Below are 20,248 nucleotides of genomic sequence, written 5' to 3' on the forward strand. Positions count from 1 at the left end.
GTTCTTGCCTGGAGAATCCCAGGGACGGGGGAGCCTGGTGGGCTGCCGTCTATGGGGTCGCACAGAGTCGGACACAACTGAAGCAACTTAGCAGCTAGGAGGATTGGAAGACTAAATTTTAAGTCATGTCCAATAATTATAATATTTTCCTCAGTATCGCATTGCTATTTAATATTGACTGTGTGGATTTAGGTAAAAATATCATCAAATAAAACAATATGATCTTAAAATTATTCTCTAAAATCTATATTGTTAAAGTTGAATTTCATTGGGACAAATATTTGAAAGGACTTTTTTCTTAAGGAACAGCCATTGGCAAAAAAGACTTTATTCAAATTATTTTAAATTATTGCAAAGGAGGTGAGAAAGTGATACTTCTAATAACTATATCTGAAGTATTGAATACTTTAGACGCCATATTCTTGAGAGCTATATAAAATTTTTATGATAAGAGAAATAGTTTACCTTTCTCTTTGATTGCTCATTAAGTAATATTTATTTAAACTCTATCGGTTTAAATGTGGATTTTTTACACCTGTGTTGGAGTTTCAAGACGTGACTACAGTTTTTGATTTTAATCCACCAGCAGCTTTGAAGTTTGCGGCAGCACATATGAAGGTTCAGAGCCAAGTGGAGACCTCCCAGTGAGGCAGCTTCCAAGCTGAATCCACAATGGATTCATCTATAGATGGTGAGGAAATAATGGGATAAATTATGGAGGCATTTCTTCTGCATGAAATTTTGGGGAGATTTTGAATTTGCTAACAGCTTTACCAAAAGTCACAAACTAACATATGATAATTTGATGTCTTGTCTTGTGATCACATGTCCCAATTCTTTTGTTTAGCTGATAAAATGGAAGCCACTTTTTTTTGTTGGATTGCTTGCATTAGTTTTGTTAGAGGTGGCACACAATACGTGGAAATCATGATGAGTTATTAGTATGTGTACAGTTGTTCAGTGGCTAAGTTGTGTCTGATTCCTTTCCGACTCTCTGAATTCCAGTCTGCCGGGGTCCTCTGTCCATGAGATTTCCCAGGCAAGATTACTGGAGTGGGTTGCCATTTCCTTCTCCAGGGGATCTTCCCGACCCACAGATTGAACCCGACCCACAGAACTCATGGAACTCACCTGTATTGACAGGTGAGTTCTTTAACCACTGAGCCACCAGGGAAGCTCATGTGCAGAGTAAAGCCTACATATTTAAAGAGAACTGCTTCTGAAAACTTTACATGGAGATACAGATAGGTTCACTTGCAGCTGGAAACATTGGATTGTATTGATTAAATGGTGCCTCTAGAGGGCAGTCTGCATTCAGTTCAGGTAGAAACTATAGTTTTCTGATGTTGCCCACATTTTCTGTTGATATTGACTTTGAATTTTGAGTTCAGGAGAGAGAAATGTGTGGTGTGCACATTTGTACCAATTGTAGTTTGCTTCCTTTTTTTTTTTTTTACTGAATTTAAAATTTAAAAATAATTTTTAATTATTTTTTAATATGTTTTTAAACTTTGCAGTCATTGTTTAACATTTATATAATAGACTTACACCAAGTAGCTTTCCTCCTATAGTGGTACATAAGCTTTGTTAAAGATTGCAATGATCTATATTCCTTCCTTCCTTCCTGTATTTCTTTCTTTCTTTCACAATGTTCATATGCAGGTGAAAATGATGAGCCTAAAATTTCTTTTTGTGCCAGAATTAGGAAATATTAAAGAACTGGTTAGATTTGGGACAATTTCAGCATCAAAGTAAGTAATAATAAAATGCATTGTAACTCATTAAATAAAATAGGATTGGTTAACATATACTGATAAAAATTTAGAAATAGACATAAATAGGGACAGAAGAAATCTTTTCTTTACATTAGAATAGTGACTAATAAATGTAGAAGAAATTATGGTATTAAAAAATCACTATTTGGCAGCCAGCACAGTATGATTTAAATAGAAATCTCAATGGATGCTACAACTCGTGCCTGAAATTTTGATGAGGAATGGGATCTTTACATAATTTCACAGGATCTCCCTCCCCCAGTACTTAGTGAATACTAAAAGAAATACTGAAGAATAACTTTACATTGGAGAATCTTGGCAGATTCCACCTGAATGAAATGATCAAGATTAAAATCACCTGTAGTGAGAAGAATCCAGACATCTGATAAGATGCCTTCAGGAACACAACTTCACATTGTGGTATTCCTGCTGAAAATGTGTAAACTGTCAGGTCAAGAAAATTAAGCAAAGACTGGGGAGCTGTTCCAGATTGAAAGAGGCTAAAACTCATGAAAGACTACATGCAGTCTCTGATCCTGGGTTCTATCCTTCTTTTTTCTAGGAAGGACACGAACAGAATAACTGGCAAAACATTGAATTTAGTATTATATGGTAGTATTTTAGCAGTGTTCATTTTCTGATTTTGATGTGAAGGGGATCAGAATACACCACCCTAAAAACACACTACTTTGATACGAGGATTGTTATGATCTCCCTGAAAGCAGGGTATCAATTTCCTTTTGTGAAGGTAGCATCAGTTTGGTCTTTTTTCTGTACCAGGATGAGAAGAACAACTCGTCTCTGGAGATGAAGCATTAGCAGGCACAATGAGTCTGCGTAAATAAACCTTATATAAAATACTCCATTCATCTCCTAGTTACTGGCCTACAATTTATTGCCCCCTGAAGCCAAACCTTATGTTATTTGCTAAGAAGGGTACAGAACTTCCTGAGTCTGTTTCTTTGAATTTCATTTCTTTTCTGTGAACTCTCATGCAAATAAAAATATTAATGTGTGTATTCCTTTTCTTCTGTTAGTCTTTGTCAGCTAAATCAGCAGGCCCCCTGACAGTGACCCTGAGAGGGTAAAGACAGTTTTTTCTTTCTTGCGCTTACATGGGAGAATGTCCTTGGTTGTAGGAGATGCACACTAAACAATCTAGTAGTAATTTATTTCTGAGTAATTCAGTAAAAATATAAAATGTTGTTATATTTAGAAATTTTTGAGAGTTTGAAATTAAAGTAAAAATACATAAACATTAAACCTAAAAAATCTGATTTGACACAAGTTATCTTATATTCAATACAGAAATCATCTTATGAAAATGAAATTAGCATTTCATTATGGTACAGAAACCAAGACACAGGCCAATAAATCTTCTCTGAGATTTGCAAAATTAGTGCGAACCAGAACAGAGCAAAGATGATTTAGTGTTTTGCTTTGCTTTTCTAAAAGAATGTGGAAGAGAGTTTGTGTGAATCAAATGATTTTGATATTCTCTTCTAGCCCAAGGATTCCAAAAATTAAATGAGCTATTTTCATCATAATATTTAAAGCCCAGATAGGAAAATACACAGCATAAGCTAACAGAATCCCCAAGTCTTGAATGTCTTCATCTTTACTCTGTAATATCTGACATTTCATATCCCTGTGGACTTCTCATAGTAAATTTATTGAAAATTGTTCAAATACTCAGATTGTAGAAGACTGCTTTTGGAGACGTAGGTTAGTACCAAAATTTATTACCAGTGATAAAGAATTCGCCTGCCAATGCAGGAGATGCAGCTCAGTCCCTGGGTCGGGGAGATCCCCTAGAGGAGGAAATGCCAACCTCCTCCAGTATTCTTGCCTGGGAAATCCCATGGACAGAGGAGCCTGGTGGGCTACAGTTCATAGGGCTGCAAAGAGTTGAACATGACTGAACATGCACGCATACTATGCACAATAGAACAAAAACTCAAACTCAGAAAGGCTTTTTTCTCATTTAAGTCAACAATTATTTCTTTAAAATTTCTTTATGTAGTAAAGTCCATTAACTTTCAAAAGCCTATGTCCTCATGATTTTGAATGAGATTCCAAAAGAAAGAAATGTGCATAAAAGATTTTTATTCTTTTATTAACTACATTTTTAAAACACAATGATATGACTCTGAGCATTGAAGAATATCACAGGGATTTAAAATGGACTTTTATCACAGCATTATTTTTAGATACAAAACCTATAAAATAATGCTACTGTTGACCTTGTCTATTTCTGATTATAGAGAATGGATCCTTTATCCTTGAGTGAAATGGGAAAAAGAAACACTGGTTCTCTTTGTTACAAAACATCAAACCACTGTATTCAGTGGAAATTATCAAGGGTCATGATAATGTGAGAAACCAGTAAAGTGAAACAGTTATTTGGTATAAAATTGTTTTTTGTTCTTCAAAAGTCTTTACAGGGTTGACATAAAAATAACTCAGGTGCTTGTATAAATGCAACCATACAAAAACTAGAGGAGGAATTCTAAAAACTGGGTAAGTTGGAATATCTGACAGAAGAAGCAAATCTCACATTTAACTGGCATTTCCAGGATCAAGTGAAAAACAAAAAAATCATCTCTAAAGGCCAGGTAGCATTCTTCAGTGAAAATAAGACCAGCAGGTGGGTGAGGTGACATTGTTCTTAGGCGTGATGACAGAGTAGATGGAAACAGTGGCATGCTACTAAAAAATGACATTCACCCTTGCTCGGCTGACTTGCTGAAATCTGTACAAGCACGCAGTCCCCTGAGAGTGATGGCAGTATCTACTGAGCCCGGCACTGGACTAAGTGCGGCAGATGCGTGATTCCATTCACCTCATAGAAAGCCTCCTTGAGTTAGGAAGTGCCTCTGCTGTCTTTCAGGTGAGAAAACTGAGGTTCACAGAGATGAGGTAACTTGCTCAAGGCAAGTTCTTCTCATTGCACTTCTTTGAGCAGAGCTTTTGTGTAGATGGCCAAAAGTAAAGAATTATCAACTGTTCTAATCCTGGAAGAGACAGATCTTTTTAATAAGTAGTTCTTTTTTCTTTAAGACTTCCCTGGTGGCTCAGATGGTAAAGCGTCTGCCTATAATGCGGGAGACCCAGGTTCGATCCCTGGGTTGGGAAGATCCTCTGGAAAAGGAAATGGCAACCCACTGCAGTACTCTTGCCTGGAAAATCCCATGGACCGAGGAACGTGGTGGGCTACAGTCCATGGGGCCGCAAAGAGTCGGATACGACTGAATGACTTCACTTCACTTCTTTTTTCTTTAATAAGGACTTTTAAAAAAGTAAGAGAAAAAGTACCATGAACAATGTTCAGTTTTTAAAAGCTAAAAATTAGGAATGAGTTTAGGAAGTAATTGTGTGTGCTTGCCAGTGTAATGGAGATCATAACACAATTAAGTTCAGAATGCCAGTGAAATTTGAAAAACTAAAGCATTGGTCAGACTTATTTTTTAAAAATGGGATTATAAATAGGCAGTATTTAGTTCTGAAGATGGAAAAATTAATAATAGTATTAAAATTAGTAATTAATAATTGCTTAAATATTCATTCATATCAAATATAAGTATGCATATCTAGGAAAATTTTCTGTAATAAGTGTTTTTATAATTGTTATAATACTAACACAGCTTTAATATAGAAAATTTAGGATAAAATCTCAGTAAATTTACCCTTTTCCTTTATATGCACATGTATATTTTTGTAAATTGGGACTAGGGGTATATAAAGTACTTTATTTTTTCTAGTCAGAATATTAAAGACCTTTCCTTTAGTAAGAGATCCATGAGTAGAATAGAAATTCAGTGTAAAACATTCAAGAACAAACATGAACGGACTTGGCTCAAAGTATTAGGTTTAATGAACTTTAATAAAATACTATGCATTTAAAGGACATCAAAGACTGGAAAAAAACAGAAAGCAGTGAGGCTATCAGGACATTGTCCTGATGTGTGATAAAAGTAAAAGTTGTACTCATCAAGTGGATGGCTGTTCAGAGTTAAGAAACTTGATTTTTGGCTTAACTGTTAAAGGTTTTGAGTCTTCCTTAACATCTAGGTCCAAGCTTAAGTACACAGAGGGTCTATTTTAAGCCTAGCTATGATAGTGGGACTCACCCAAGAATTCTGACAGAATATGGGACAAATTTAGGGCTTTTCCTCAATATATGTTAGCCACCAGAGACACAAGGATTGCTAATACTATTTTAATTAATAATAGCCATATAAGAATTTCAAAGACCTTGTCAGTGAGTAGTATAATTTATAATATAGTTTTAATAACATGAAAGTAACAAGCTGTGGAAAGAAAAGTTTCTGTAAGGACAGATCTTGCTTGATTGATTAAATACACACATAAAATCTCTTCACTAAGATTATATGCAAAGGCAATTTTAAAAATTGAGTACATGTAAAAATTTTTTGTCATGTTTTAAAAAATAGATTCTAGAAAAGAACTAAAGGATGTAAGATTATAGACATTCTGGGTAAGCATAGGGATCTGGTTTCTCTTAGGATCTGGGCTAGGAAAGATTTCATTTTGGTTTTCTTGTAAACTACAGGAAAGAAAAGATAAACAATAACAATGATAGTACAGGAGCCTTTTCAAACCAAAAAGCTAAAACAAAAGGAATGGACTATGGGAAAGATACATAAATTTAAGGGAATAGGCTGAAAAGTAGTATATCACCTACATTGTAGAGAATCACAATCAGAGAAACTATAACCCAAAACATAGGAATTTGATCTGTGTATATGTTAATTGCTCAGTCATGTCCGACTCTTCGTGACCCCATGGACTGTAGGCCACCAGGCTCCTCTGTCCACGGAATTTTCCAGGCGAGAATACTGGAGTGGGTAACCATTCCCTTCTCTAGGGATTCCCAACCCAGGGATAGAACCTTGGTCTCCTGCATTACAGAAAGATTCTTTACCATCTGAGCCACCAGGGAAGCCCTGAGAATTTGATATCTGGGGCCTAAATTTTTAGTTACAAAGAGGTTTACATGGCATCAAAAGCATTGAAGATTTTTTGCCTATGAAATCATCCTTACAGTGCTACAGAGGTAAAATAGTGAACTAAAAAATGACCCGATTTTATCATTTATCCATTCAACAAATAACTATTGAACATCTGTTATATGCCAGACATTCTTTCTAGTGGTTGGCACAGGATATAAAGGAGCAGAAGAGAAAAAAAAAAAGCCCACGTGTGTGGAGCTTACATTCTAGGATTTCTTTAAAATAGCAACTTTTCCTGCCTCCAAACAAACTGTAGAGAATTTGCTGTTGAGTTCATTAATAAACATGGCTTAGAAGACCCAGTGAGGGCCAAATATGCTGATCAAGAAGATTAATTGCCTTAAGATTATCAAGAGTCCAGTACACCTGCTTAAAAAACATGAGTTTGGGGGGCTTCCCTGGTACCTCAGTGAAGAAGGCACTGGCACCCCACTCCAGTACTCTTGCCTGGAAAATCCCATGGACGGAGGAGCCTGGTAGGCTGCAGTCCATGGAGTCGCTAAGAGTCGGACACGACTGAGCGCCTTCACTTTCACTTTTCACTTTCAAGCATTGGAGAAGGAAATGGCAACCCACTCCAGTGTTCTTGCCTGGAGAATCCCAGGGACGGGGGAGCCTGGTGGGCTGCCATCTATGGGGTCACACAGAGTCGGACACGACTGAAGCGACTTAGCAGCAGCAGCAGCTGGTACCTCAGTTGGTAAAGAATCTGCCTGCAGTGAAGGAGACTGAGGTTAGATCCCTGAATTGGGAGGATCTCCTGGAGAAGGAAATGGCAACCCACTCCAGTATTCTTGCCTAGAAAATCCCATGGACAAAGGAATCTGGTGGGCTACAGTCCATGGGCCGGCAAGAGTCAGACACAACCTAGTGACTAAACCACTACCACCATATCTGCTTAAAAAACATGAGTAGGTCCAGAAAGAGTGTTAACAAAATCGTGGAATATGTTATGAGAAGAACCCATCCTCTCAAAAGTGACATCAGCTGTGATCCTAGAGTTTTTCCTTGTAAAAGAACTCTTACACATCTGAGGTATTGAAATAAAAAAAAAAAAGAATTATGGAGTATACTAAGAAAGAGATTATCTTTAACATGTAACATTTTTAAAGAGGTCTTTTGAAAAGGGTGTAGATCTTCGATGATGGCTGGAGATACAAAGTTGGAAGAAAATTAGAAAGTTCAGTGAAATTGGAAAACAAAATCTTGAGGGAATCCAGATGCCACACAACAGGCCCAGTTGAGAGCACTGTGCAAGGAACAGGGAGAGGAGAGAGTTCAAACTCAAAACAACAAAAAAGGAGAAGAAAATCTAGAGGCAATCCAGAGAAAAGGAAACCCGAGACACAATCAGGGAGATGGACATGGCACAAACTTAAGGACCCAGTAAGTGATGAATACAAAAGCCAGGAAAAGTTTAATAAAATATTTGTAACATCGGTACGATACTGAGCTCAAAGATACATAGATAAAGCTCACTGTTACTTTGACAGCAGCAGTTTCCACTGAAAAGTAAAAGAAGTCAGGCATGGGGCCTACAAGAAAGGAGTGGTGATATTTGTGTAGCTTGGAAATACCCCTGCCTGGTAGAAGTAAGTGGGCAAGGAAAACAAGGACTCCAGGTGCCCTGGCCACAAGTCAAGGTCAATGGATTAGAAAAGGAAGTGGCAACTGGGAACCACTGATTGAAGATTTCAACCATGACAAGCTGAGAGATGTGAGACTAAACTAATAACTGAACTGATTTTTATCTTCCAAATTCCCCTACGCTGAACTGGAACTCCTTGTGTGTACCAAGCTGCAGTGGCTGGGGAAGAGGAACGGATCATGTTAACCCAAGTCACAGCGTGCCACCCTCAGATAAGACAGGAAGCTTGCTTCATTCTTTTGAGGTGATAGAGCGGGTACCTTGCAGGGCAGCTCAGTGACAGAAGCTGCGTGGGTGGCTGTGTCAGGGCACCTGGCAGGCCCTGGGAGGGCTGGGGTGAGGACCCGTCCTCCTCCTGCCAAGCTGGGCACCCCTGTGTGGGGCTGCACATACCCAGAAGAACGAACCCCTGTTTCTCAGTCACACAGAGGCAGTCTCTGGGCTAGCGGTGCCCTGCTAACCCTGTCTCCTCTTAAACCATCGTTACAGGCCAATCTCTTAACCTGGCAATTGGGGTGGCATTTGGCATTTCTTCTGTCTGTGTGTTGAGACATGGCAACCACTTGGAATCAGTTCCTTTACTGCCCCCAAATGGACAGGCACACTAAAGGAGACTCCTCTTGCCTTTGTTCTCACCCAAATAGGTGACACCTTGGACAACAAGGAGATCACACCAGCCCATCCTAAAGGAAATCAAACCTGAATATTCATTGGAAGGACTGATGCTGAAGCTGAAGCTCCAGTCCTTTGGCCTCCTGATGTGAAGAGCCGACTCATTGGAAAAGGCCGTGACGCTGGGAAAGATTGAAGGCGGGAAAAGGGGACGACAGAGGATGAGATGGTTGGATGTCATCACCGATTCAATGGAGATGGGTTTGAGCAAGCTCTGGGAGATAGTGAAGGACAGGGAGGCCTGGCGTGCTGCAGTCCACGGGGTGGCAAAGAATTGAACACAGCTGAGCGACTAAACAACAGCAACAAGAACCACACCTGAGAGTATTAAACAATTGGTTTACTGGGACAACAGCAGAAAAGGGTTTTGATGAAGGGGACACTATACAAATTATGAATTCCCTTTGCATAATCTCAAATTAAGAAGAGGACACTTTAGAGTCCAAGATTTCTCAAAAACTTCACAGTAGGGGCCTCAACTATCTTTATTTAGACCCAATTTCTCAAAACTGTACCTAGTTAGAACTTGCTAGGCTCAGGGGGGTTTCCAGACTTCTGAGCAACGTTTTTCATCTTTACACAAAGTTCTGGCAGTTGGCAGCTATTGGATCACTGGCAGTCTCTGGATGCCAGAGGGGATCCCTGAACACACATGCCCTGACCAGCAAGCTCCCAGCTCCTGTGGTGCTGTAGTAACCACCACCAACTGCTGATTAAAAAACATCCTTTTCCTATGACTGAACAATCCAGTTCAAAGAGAGCTGTGGCTGACACTGACTGTGTGGTTGATTTAATGATCAGGGAATTACTGCCAGTGAACAAGCCTGTTGTCTATCTTTTTTTCTCTCAACAGATTTGCATTTGTTTGTTTCTGCTTTTATTCCCTCGGAGAGCCTTTTGTTCCTTTTCATCCAGAAAATTTCTGAAACGCCCTGCCCAGCTGGCCATTTTAAGACCTCTGCTCAGATTCCATTTAGAGAAACAAAACAAAACAAAACAAAACTGCTGGAAAATAACGTACCTTTAGGTGGAACTAAACCCAGAGGGAAGTAATACAAAGTGAAACTGGTTCTTTGGATCTGCTAGGTGAGAGTGAAAGTAAAGGTCACTTTTTGGTAAGAGGCTCTGAATGTTAGTAAAAGCAGAACTATGTGTTGGGGAAAAGAGTAGGAGTTGAAGGTCAAGGGGGAAATTTGGTGGCTGCAATAACTAGGGTTAATTTATGAATGGACTCTAAGCCACGTCAGTGGACACTTCTGACGAGCTTGAATGAATAGAGGGCAAGAGAGGAAGTTTTGGGGTGGGAGGAAAGTCCAGAAAACACGCTAATCAAATGTTCCACAAAAGGGAACAACTGGGTAGCCACACTGATGCTTTATTTAGTGCTTGGAGGGAATCAAGGAGGACTCAGCACAGAAACCACGAGGCCGTTCTGCTGGCCTGCTCCTCACAGAGCGGCAGGCCCCAGAGCAGGGCATCTGGCTGACAGGCGTTGTTTTGTGTCTCCTGTGTTTAAAATGAGTTTCTAAAGCATTGTTCATATGCTTCAAAGAGCAAAACACAAAAGTAGAAACAAAAAGCCTTAAACAAAGAGTAATAAGCTTTCTAAGAGGAAAAGATAGTCATGGATCTTTACTATTACTATGATTTTTGCCTTAGGCAAACTTAAAGCCAGAGTTTATCACTGCCCTAGGCAATACACACACAGCTTTCTCAAGATGCTTTCCCAAGTCTATGTCCCAAGGAAAAGAGCCCTGCAACTGGAATCTGAAGATCTGTACTCTAGATGCACCTCTGCCCTTAACTAGCTGGGATTTAGGCAAGTACTTAGCTCGTGCTTTGTCTAGTGATTAATGCATCTATTCATTTATTCAGTGGCCTTATACTGTGAACCTACCTTGTGCATGATAATCTAATTTTCTTCATATGTAAATTAAAGGAACTACCCTAGATCAATTCAGCATTGGGATCATAGAGTTCATTTTAAATGTCACTTTTTTGGAGAACTGTGATAAAAATCTAGGTTCTCTGATATGGTACATACACTTATTCTGCATTTATCAAAGTATTAGCCTATGTATTTTCAAATAATAGCCCATTTTATTTTTTCTTTATTGGATATTTTCACACTGTAAAAGTTTATTCACTTTAACAAGCCAACAACTTGTTAAAGAGAAGATTTAAAAATAATAATCTTACTCTTCCCTCAGTTCCACTTTACTGTGATAATTAGTATTAGCACCAATATTTCACATTTTTCTCTATGCTCATGTAAATATGTGTATGCTAATATGACCTTTATTTAATTATATTTGATTAGTTTAATTATTTGCTAATTATAATTATACATAATGATATTTCTTTCCCTTTAAAAAAAAATAAAAATATAGTCAGACATCACTCTGTCGATTATTTGGTTATTTTGTATTTTTCTGAACATTTCTCCAGGTTCATACATATTTTTATAGCCAAATAATATTGAAAATTATAAATGGGCCAAATTTATTTGTTTCTCTATGTTGGAATATCAAGTTGTTTCTAATGATTTTTTCTTTTAAGTGTCACAATAATCAGTGCAGTAAAAGAAATACTTGTCTAGATATATTCTTACACACTGGTACTTTATTTACACAGGATAGACTTATCAAAGTTAGGTTGATGAGTCAAAGGGTATAAAAGTATAAACTTCTAATAATGCTTCTAGATTACTTCCAAATTGGTTGCAGCAATTTTCATTTCTATCAGCTACATATAAGAACTCTTATTTTCCTACTACTGACGTTGGCTCTAGATATATTAATATCTTTGCCAACAATGAGTGTTCCATTGTTATTTTAATTTGTATTTTCCTAATTACCAATGATGTTGATCGTATTTCAATATATTTCTTTTTATTTGCTTGTTCTCTTCTTAATTGTTAGTTTTGGTTCTTGACTGACTTTTCTTTGTGGGTATCTTTTCACTTTCCCATTTGCAGTATTTCTTTGTCTAGTCATCATTTTAACAGCAAGAGGTCTTATAGAAAATAATACAAATCAAGGTAAGTGGGGTCAGAACTATGGAGTGTTGGCCTGGGGAGGTAGGAATTGCAGCTTTATATAGAGTGATCAAAGGCAGGAGTTATTGAGAAGGCGACATTTGAGCAAGCCTTGCAGGAAGTACAAGAGTGAGCCATGATGTGGTTTGCTTGGAAAGCAATATTTCATTCTCTATTGAGGTAACTAGTGCCAAAACTCTGAGGCTAGAGCTTGCCTGGGTGTACAATGAACACCAAGGAGGAAGGCATGCCTGGAGTAGAGGGAGCTTGAAGGGGGAGTGGCAGTCAATAATACTAGCAGTAAAAGACAGCCAGCTCGTGGAGGTCTGTGGGTATGAACAAAACCTCGACTTTTAGTCCGAGGATATGAGGATTTGAGCAAAGGAGTAATAGGATGTGACTTATATTTTGGAAAGATCATTGGTTGCTGGGTTTAGAGTTGCCTGCAGGGAGGCAAGGATAAATGCATGGAGACTAAGAAAGCTAGTCAGCAATCTAGCAGAGATGGTATTAGCAGTTCCTCTTTACTGAGACAGAAGACTGACAGAGAAGCAAATTTGGGTAGTTTGAGAAATGAGAAGTCTACAAATTATTCATTTTTGTCAGAGGCACTATATCATACATTACTTAGTGTTCTGAGTGTTTAGATACAAATTTACTTAAAGGTTTGAAATGTTAGACTTGGATATGATCTGGATTTTTTTCTTGTACTAAGCCCCTGAGTTGGACTATAAAGAAAGCTGAGCACCGAAGAACTGATGCTTTTGAACTATGGTGTTGGAGAAGACTCTTGAGAGTCCCTTGGACTGCAAGGAGATCCAACCAATCTATCCTAAAGGAAATCAGTCCTGAATATTCACTTGAAGGACTGATGTTGAAGCTGAAACTCCAATACTTTGGCCACCTGATGCGAAGAACTGACTCACTAGAAAAGACCCTGATGCTGGGAAAGATTGAAGGCAGAAGGAGGAGAAGGGAACAATAGAGGATGAGATGGTTGGATGGCATCACTTACTTGAGGGACATGAGTTTGAGTAGGCTCCAGGAGTTGGTGATGGACAGCGAGGCCTGGTGTGCCACAGTCCATGGGGTCACAAAGAGTTGGACACGACTGAGTGACTGAACTGAACTGAAGCCCCTTAATGTACAGAGCTAACTAATTTTATATATATATGGGTTGCTTCTTAACATTTTACTTCAAAATAGAAATAAATTTAAGCATTGACTTCAAAGGGCAAAGAGCTCAGAGCAGAAAACGGTGGTTAGGTAGAGGAAAATCTTCTCACTGGAAAAATGGAGAGTCACATTAGTGAGACTGGAATTTTTTTTTTTTTTTGCTGTTTGTTTGTTGGTGTTATTAAATACCCACAACTGAAAAGATGAAGAGATCATGGAATTTCAGAGAATTATTCATAAGAGCAGAGTAAAACATCCTTAAGATCAGTTAAAAAAAAAATCAATGGTATATGACAGAGAACATAAAGAAGACATTCAGCTTTGATAGCGGGAACTTCTAAATTACAAAGATAAATTAATTTACAAGTCTCAGGAAAATAAAAGATTTTATTAACATTAAATCTATTCAAGTTTGTAGAAACCAATTAGCATATACTAATACAGACCTGCCTCAATTTACAGTGGGGCTGAATGTCAATAAACCCTTCATAAAAAAGCATTGAAAATACATTTAATATACTGAACCGCCTACCTTAAAGGTGCTCAGAACACATATATTACTCTACAGTTGAATCAAATTATCTAGCACAAAGCTTATTTTAATGAATACTTAAAGTGAAACACAGAATGATTGTATGGGGATGGAATGGTTACAGGTGTATTGGTTGTTTATCCTCATGATCACATTGCTGACTGGGAGCTGCCACTTAATGCCACTACCCAGCCTCACAAGATGGTGTGGTACCACATATTGTTCGGCAGCCCACCAGGCTCCCCCGTCCCTGGGATTTTCCAGGCAAGAACACTGGAGTGGGTTGCCATTTCCTTCTCCAATGCAGGAAAGTGAAAACTGAAAGTGAAGTCCCTCAGTCATGTCTGACTCTTCCCAACACCAAGGACTGCAGCCTACCAGGCACCTCCATCCATGGGATTTTCCAGGCAAGAGTACTGGACTGGGTTGCCATTGCCTTCTCTACCACATATTGTTAGGCAAGGAAAAGATAAAAACTCAAAATTCAATGTATAGTTTGTACTTAGTGCATATTGCTTGCACCATCACAAATGAAATAAATTCTAAATTAAATCATCATAAGTTGGAGACCTCTGTAGATGATTTATTAAATGTCAATTAAGCAACTAATTCTATGTAGATGCTATATTTCTTTAAATCTCTCTACCTTATTTCAAAAGCCTAGTTATTTTTAAATGTTCTATTTAACTGCTCTAACACTGAGTTAAAATTCTAGCAAATTGAAGAATTTGAGGAGAGGGTTATGGGACAACCCCCCCTCCCCTGACCCCCACCCCCCTGGCCCCAAATTGAAAACCAGTCAGTCAGAAGTACAGCTGGCCTCTGTGACTGGAATTCAAAGTGAGACCAGCCTTGTGAGACTGAGCCCTTAACCTGTGGGGTCAGTTCCAACTCCAGGTATCTAGGGTCAGATTGATTTGAATTGTTGGACACTCAGTTGGTGTTGGAGATTTGGTTATGGAAAAAGTCACTCATTTGGTGTCAGAAGAAAGTGTTACTACATGGGCAGAAGTGATGCTTATATGAACACAAGCAGTGTTACACACTGAAGGAATATGGAGCCCAGAGGAAATAGCTAAGCTCCACATCAGCCCTGTGAGTTCAGATGGGAAAGTCACAGAATGCGCTTGTGCTCAGTCACATTTGACTCGGCGACACTTTGGACTGTAGCCCGCCAGGCTCCTCTGTCCCTGAGATTTTTCAGGCAAGAATATGGGAGTGGGTTCCCATTTCCTCCTCCAGGGGATCCTCCTGACCCAGCGTTCGAACTTGTGTCTCCTTCGTCTCCTGTATTGCACGCAGATTTTTTACCCAGTGAGCCGCTGGGGAAAGGAAAGTATGGAAAGTCTTACCGGTACTCATGTGTGGCTCTGAAGCTCTATAAAATAATTGCAGGAGAATCAAGGTCCTCTGTACTTTGATCCCAAATGGGGTGACATAAAGATCACTTACATAATTTATTATGTGATTTTAATTCACTCACTCAACAAATACTTATTAAAACTTATGATAGGCCAAGTACTGTCCTCAATGCTTCTTATATTTCTTATTGTAAGAAAAAAGTCAGTGACACATTTGGGAGTATTAGATAGACTTATACCTAATTTTACATGACTGCTTCTAAGAAGAGAAAATTATTGACATTTAAAATATTTTTAAGGTAAAACATTTTATGTAACATACCTAAGTTGGTTGTTTAAATACATCTGAAGGATGACTGAATGCTTCCTATGTGTCAGAAGCTCTCTATATATTATCTTATTTAATCCTCACAACAGTTATTATCCCCATCAGAAAGATGAGAAAATGAAGATTTTTAGAGAGATAAGTTACCTAAAAAATGTGATTTGAACTCAAGCAGTCTAACTCAAGAAACCACAAACCTGTCTTTAAAGGGTGTCAGTGAGATAATGGATGCTCTTTACTTGTCAATAAATAAGAATTTCTACCAGTTTCCCTGAGCCATTGATGAGGTGTCTCATCATCCTCTAATAAATTACACCATATAATAAAGAAGGATTACTACTGTATGCAGAGTGTGGGGCAAGTTGAGGCAGTAGTATTGACACATACACAGTACCATGTGTAAAATAGATAGCTAATGGGAATCTGCTGTATAGCATAGGGGCTCAGTTGGGTGCTCTGTGATGGCCTAGAGAGGTGAGATGGGGGGGCGGGTGAGAGGGAGGCTCAAGAGAGAGGGGATATATGTATACTTATATCTTATTCATGTTGCTATACAGCAGAAACTAAACAACACTGTAAAGCAATTATACTCCAATTAGAAAATAAATTTAAAAAGATCGCCACTATATAGAGATTAACTAAATCCTTGTACTCTAGAATATTTCTAATAGTCTTAAATTGAACCAGGTTTGGTAATTATATTTTTGATGATAAAAGTCCATGTGTTTCTTTAGGGCAATATTTGTTAATACATTGCCTGTAATTCTAGCTTCCTCTTATATTTTAGTAGTTGCCCAATCCAAATTCTTTCATGCATCCTCCAGAGTTCTCACAGATCAACAAGAAGGGCAAATAAAACCGCAAATAGGTATCTGTAGCATAAAGAAGTGTCTCAGCCCGCTCGAACTTTCCTAAGAAAATGCCACAGAGGAGGTGGCTTCAGCAACGGAAATGTATTTCTCACAGTTCTGGAGGTTGGAAAGTTCAAAATCAAGGTGCCAGTGAAGTAAGTTTAGTTCTGAGGCCTCTTCTCTTGACTTGCAGATTGTGCTGTATTGCTGGGTGCTCACTCGATCTCTTCTTTGTGTGTGTGTGTGTGTGTGTGTGTGTGTGGAGAGAGAAAGAGCTCAAGCCAGCTTTTCTTTTCCCAAAAGCACACTAATCCTATCGCACTAGTACTCCACCCTTATGACTTTGTGTGTGCTGTGTGCTAAGTTGCTTTGGTTGTGTCTGACTCTGTGTCCCTGTGGACTGAAGCCCGCCAGGCTCCTCTGTCCATGGGATTCTCCAGGCAAGAACACTGGAGTGGGTTGCCATGCCCTCCTCCAGGGGGTCTTCCCCACCCAGGGATCCAACCTGCATCTCTTACATCTCCTGCATCGGCAGGCAGGTACACTGCCACTAGTGCCACCTGGGAAGCCCCTTAAGACTTCATTTAACCTTAATTATTCCCTAAGGGCCCTATCTTCAAATATAGTCACACGGGCTTAGGGATTCAACATAGGAACTTGGAGAAAACACAATTCAGTCCACAGCAATAGGGGTCAGAGAATACTACAAATTTTAACCTCAAACAAACAGAGCTAGGTTTGGGAACCATGCCAGATCAGGATCTGGTGAAGGATGCGTTGAAAACAGGAGCACTGGGGTCTAGCGGTGATGAACATCAATAAAATCTTCCTGAGGAAAAAAGTCCTCATTATTTAAAAAACAAGTACATGACAGATTCAACTTGTTTATATTGCCTCTCCTATATGATCTGTATCTCAGAATAGTCATATAGTTTTTGGGAAAACTTTTTAAATAGAATTATTCTACAAAATAAAGAAGAAATGGTAGAATGTTCTATGGCTATTTTAAAATCGTAATGATAAATGAATGGATCTAGACAAGTATCAGAGGTTGATAGTAATCCAAACAAGAGATGAGCAAGCAACTATTTTCTGGCAGAAGTGTGTGATGTCACCTATAAAGTAAAGAAATCTTGTCAAATGGAATTGTTAGTTGCTCACTCAGGTCCAACTCTTTGCAACCTCATGGACTGTAACCCACCAGGCCCCTCTGTCAATGGGATTTTTCAGGCAAGAATATTGGAGTGGGCTGCCATTCCCTTCTCCAGGAGATTCTTCCCAACTCAGGGATTGAACCCAGGTCTCCTGCATTGCAGACAGTTTCTTTACCATCTGAGTCAAATGAATAAATAAAATCTGATTCTGACCGAGCCTTTAGATCTAGGGAGCAATTATAGTAAATACAGTGGACAGAGGAACATCTATTATATGATCAACATGATTGCTACTGGCAAACTGTACAAATTACCCAGTTCCTTCAAGAGACAACAACAGTAAAACAAAACAACAAAACTGCAAGAAAAACTAAAGAGGAAGATAGAGGAAGCTATAGACCAAAAGGTAATTAAGAGCTATACAAATCAAATTAAATATTTGATCCTAGTTCAATAAACTGTAAGTAGAAACAAGTTAATTGGGAAAAATCTTACCACTGGATATTTTGTGATGTTAAGGACTTGTTAATATTATTAAATACCCATTTGAATGCAGAGTTCCAAAGAATAGCAAGGAGAGATAAGACAGCCTTCCTCAGTGATCAATGCAAAGAACTAGAGGAAAACAATAGAATGGGAAAGACTAGAGATCTCTTCAAGAAAATTAGAGATACCAAGGGGACATTTCATGCAAGATGGGCTCAATAAAGGAAAGAAACCGTATGGACCTAACAGAAGCAGAAGATATTAAGAAGAGGTGGCAAGAATACACAGAAGAACTACACACACAAAAAAGATCTTAATGACCCAGATTAACACGATGGTGTGATCACTCACCTAGAGCCAGACATCCTGGAATGTGAAGTCAAGTGGGCCTTAGAAAGCATCACTACGAACAAAGCTAGTGGAGGTGATGGAATTCCAGTTGAGCTATTCCAAATCCTGAAAGATGATGCTGTGAAAGTGCTGCACTCAATATGCCAGCGAATTTGGAAAACTCAGCAGTAGCCACAGGACTGGAGAAGGTCAGTTTTCATTCCAATCCCAAAGAAAGGCAATGCCAAGGAATGCTCAAACTACCACACAATTGCACTCATCTCACACACTAGCAAAATAATGCTCAAAATTCTCCAAGCCAGGCTTCAGCAATCCGTAAACTGTGAACTTCCAGATGTTCAAGCTGGATTTAGAAAAGGCAGAGAAACCAGAGGTCAAGTTGCCAACATCCGTTGGATCATCGAAAAAGCAAGAGAGTTCCAGAAAAACATCTATTTCTGCTTTATTGACTATGCCAAAGCCTTTGTCTGTGTGGATCACAACAAACTGTGGAAAATTCTGAAAGAGATGGGAATACCAGACCACCTGACCTGCCTCTTAAGAAATCTGTATGCAGGTCAGGAAGCAACAGTTAGAACTGGAAATGGAACAACAGACTGGTTCCAAACTGGGAAAGGAGTATGTCAAGGCTGTATATTGTCACCCTACTTATTTAACATACATGCAGAGTACATCATGATAAACACTGGGCTGGATGAAGGACAAGCTGGAATCAAGATTGCTTGGAGAAATATCAATAACCTCGGATATGCACCCTTATGGCAGAAAGTAAAGAATAACTAAAGAGCCTCTTGATGAAAGTGAAAGAGGAGAGTGGAAAAAGTTAGCTTAAAGCTCAACATTCAAAAAACTAAGATCATGGCATCTGGTTCCATCACTTCATGGCAAATAGATGGGGAAACAATGGAAACAGTGACAGACTTTATTTTCTGTCTCCAAAATCACTGCAGATGGTAACTGCAGCCATGAAATTAAAAGATGTTTGCTCCTTGGGAGAAAAGCAATGGCCAACCTAGACAGCATGTTAAAAAGCAGAGACATTTCTTTCCCAACAAAGGCCCATCTAGTCAAAGCTATGGTTTTTCCAGTCGTCATGTATGGATGTGAGAGTTGGACTATAAAGAAAGCTGAGCACCAAAGAGTTGATGCTTTTGAACTGTGGTCCTGGAGAAGACTCTTGAGCATCTCTTGGACTGCAAGGAAATCAAACCACTCAATCCTAAAGGCAATCAGTCCTGAATAATCATTGGAAGGACTGATGCTGAAGCTGAAGCTCCAGTACTTTGGTTGCCTGATTCAAGAAATGACCCATTGGAAAAGATCCTGTTGTTGGGAAAGATTGAAGGTGGGAGGAGAAGGGAATGACAGAGGATGAGATGCTTGGACGGCATCACCGACTCGATGAACATGAGTTTGAGCAAGCTCTGAGATTGGTGATGGACAGGGAAGCCTGGAGTGCTACAGTACATGGGGTTGCAAAGAGTCAGACATGACTGAGTGACTGAACTAAATAAAGATATTTTGGGTGTCTTTTAAAAAAGAAAGTCTTATCTTTCAGGAATTCACAGATGACATGAAATGACATCTTCAATTTTCTTCAAAATAATCCAAAGTTGGGGGTTAGGTGTGGATAGAGTTTGAAATACGATTTCCCATGTATTGAATATTATAAAAACTGCTATGATGATTAAGGGCTTCAATATAATGCTTTCTCTGCTTTTGTATATATTAGGAAATAGTCATAATATATTTTTAAATGTAATATATCAGAATTTTGAGGAAAAAAAAGGAGGGGAAAGTCCCATTCCAAATGGGAAAATACTCAGAATGTGTCTGAGAACTGGTTT

General features: G+C 38.8%; 1 protein-coding gene and 1 non-coding gene across 6 annotated transcripts in view; one reads left to right on the forward strand and one right to left on the reverse strand.

Moving 5' to 3' along the window:
- The window catches only part of TNIP3 (TNFAIP3 interacting protein 3), a 116,593-nt gene that overhangs the window by 72,470 nt on the left and 23,875 nt on the right, over positions 1-20,248 (reverse strand). The window lies entirely within an intron of this gene.
- TRNAY-AUA lies at positions 4,839-4,910 on the forward strand. Its single transcript has one exon. It is a non-coding gene; the product is annotated as a tRNA-Tyr (tRNA).

The sequence above is a fragment of the Bison bison genome, unplaced genomic scaffold (assembly GCF_000754665.1).
Source record: "Bison bison bison isolate TAMUID 2011002044 unplaced genomic scaffold, Bison_UMD1.0 scf7180017864385, whole genome shotgun sequence".
Lineage (NCBI taxonomy): Eukaryota > Metazoa > Chordata > Mammalia > Artiodactyla > Bovidae > Bison > Bison bison.